Source organism: Pongo pygmaeus, chromosome 8 (genome assembly GCF_028885625.2).
Source record: "Pongo pygmaeus isolate AG05252 chromosome 8, NHGRI_mPonPyg2-v2.0_pri, whole genome shotgun sequence".
Classification (NCBI taxonomy): Eukaryota; Metazoa; Chordata; class Mammalia; order Primates; family Hominidae; genus Pongo; species Pongo pygmaeus.
In genome coordinates this window covers 38,788,250-38,790,511 of record NC_072381.2, presented here as the reverse complement: position 1 = coordinate 38,790,511, position 2,262 = coordinate 38,788,250, and positions in this window count along the sequence as shown.

Below are 2,262 nucleotides of genomic sequence, written 5' to 3'. Positions count from 1 at the left end.
ATTGATACATCATCAAAACTGGAAGTCCACAGTTTACATTAGGGCATATTCTTGGCATTTTACCTTCTGTGAGTTTGAACAAATGTGTAATGACATGTAACCAACATTAGAGGATACAAAATAGTTTCCCTGGCTTAAAAGGCCCCTCTGGTACACCTATTTATCCCTCTTTCTCATCTCATCTCTGGCAATCACTAATTTAGTTTTGCCTTTTCCAGAATGTCATATAGTTGTAATCATGTCATATGTTACCTTTTCATATTGGCTTTCTTTACTTAGAAATATGCTCTTAGATTTCTTCCATGTTTTTTATGGCTTGACAGCTCCTTTCTTTTTGTCTCTGAATATTTCTTGTCTGGATGTACCACAATTTATTTATTGACTTACCTACTGAAAGTGATCTTGGTTGTTTCCAAGCATTGGTAATTATCAGTAAAGCTACTAAAAACATCTGTGTGAAGTATTTTGTGTAAATATAAGTTTTCAACTTGTTTGGGTAAATAACAAGGAATATAATTGCCAGATCTTAAGGTAAGAGTAATTTTAGTTTTGTAAGAAACCACCGAACTCTCTTCCGAAGTGACTGTACCACTTTGCAATGAATTCCTGCCAGTGATGAATAAGAGTTTCTTCTGTTCCACATCCCTGTCAACATTTAGTACTGTCAGTGTTCTGGACTTGGGCCATTGTAATAGGTGTGTAGCAGTATCTTACTGTTGTTTAATACTATATCATGTGGAGCATCTTTTCATATGCTCATTTTTCATGTGTATGTCCTTGTGGATTATGTGTCTGTTAAGGTTTTTGGCCCATTTTTAAACTGGGTTATTTTTTGAGTTTTAAAAGTTCTTTGTATATTTTGGATAACAGTCCTTTCCCAGATTTGTCTTTTGCAAATATTTTCTTCCAGTCTGTGGCTTTTCTTTTCATTCTCTTAACTTTCATGAAGTAAACATTTTTAATTTTAATGATATTCAGCTTATGAATCCTTTCATTTATAGATTTTGTCTTTGGTTTTCTATCTAAGAAGTGATCTCCTAGCCCTGGGCTTATCTAGAATTTTCTTCTGTTATCTTCTAGAAGTTTTATCATTTTGTGTTTTACATTTAGATTTGTGATTCAAGTTACTTTTCATGAATGGTGTAAGGTCTATGCCTAGACTAATTTATCGCATGTAGATGTCCAATTGTTTCAACATAATTTTTAAGGCCAGATTTTCTAAATTGCACTGCCTTTGATTCTTCATCAAAAGTAATTTGTCTATATTTACCTCATGTAGGTGTATTTCTGGGCTCTCCATTATGTTCAATTGGTTTATACGTCTATTTCTTTAATAATACAACTCTGTCTTGATTACAAAGGTTTTATAGCAGGTAGCATCAGTACTTCAACTTTGTTCTCCTTTAATAATGTGTTAGGCATTCTGGGTCTTTTGCTTCTCCATATCACGTTAGGACTCAGTTGGTCAATACCCACAGAATGACGTGCTGCAATTTAGACTGGGATTTAGTCTGTATGTCAAGTTGGAAAAAAATGTCATTTTGACAATATCATTTTTCTGTTCATACCATTAAGTTTTGGTTCTTTGACTTATTTCATCAGAATTTTCTAATTTCACTCATGTAGATCTTGTACACACTTTGTTAGATTTATGCCCGAGTGTTTCAATTTTTAGAGTGATAATGAAAGTGGTATTACATTTTTTGATTCCATTTGTTTCTTGCTGAGACATAGAAAAGTAATAGAGTAAGTTGGCAAGGTGGTTCACATTTGTAATCCCTGTATTTTGGGAGGCTGAGGCGGGCAGATCGCTTGAGCTCGGGAGTTCGAGACCAGCCTGGGCAACATGGCAAAACCCCATCTCTACAAAAAATACAAAAATTAGCCAAGTGTGGCAGCATGCACCTGTAGTCCCAGCTACTCAGGAGGCCCAGGTGGGAGAGGTGGGAGAATGGCTTCAGCCCGGGAGATGGAGTTTGCAGTGAGCCAAGATCGCACCTCTGCACTCCAGCCTGGGCGACAGAAAAGCCAGACCTTGTCTCAAAATAAAAAAAAAGAAAGAAATGTGATATATTTTGTTAGATTTTGATAGATTTTGCTAATTACTTCTGTGCAATTTGTTTTGGTTGAGTCTCAAATTTTCTAGACAATTATGTCATAAAAGACAGTTTGATTTCTTCCTTTCTAATCTGTATACTTTTCATTTCCTTTTCTTGCCTTATTCCATTTCAGTATTATGTTGAAAACCAGTAGTGAATGGAG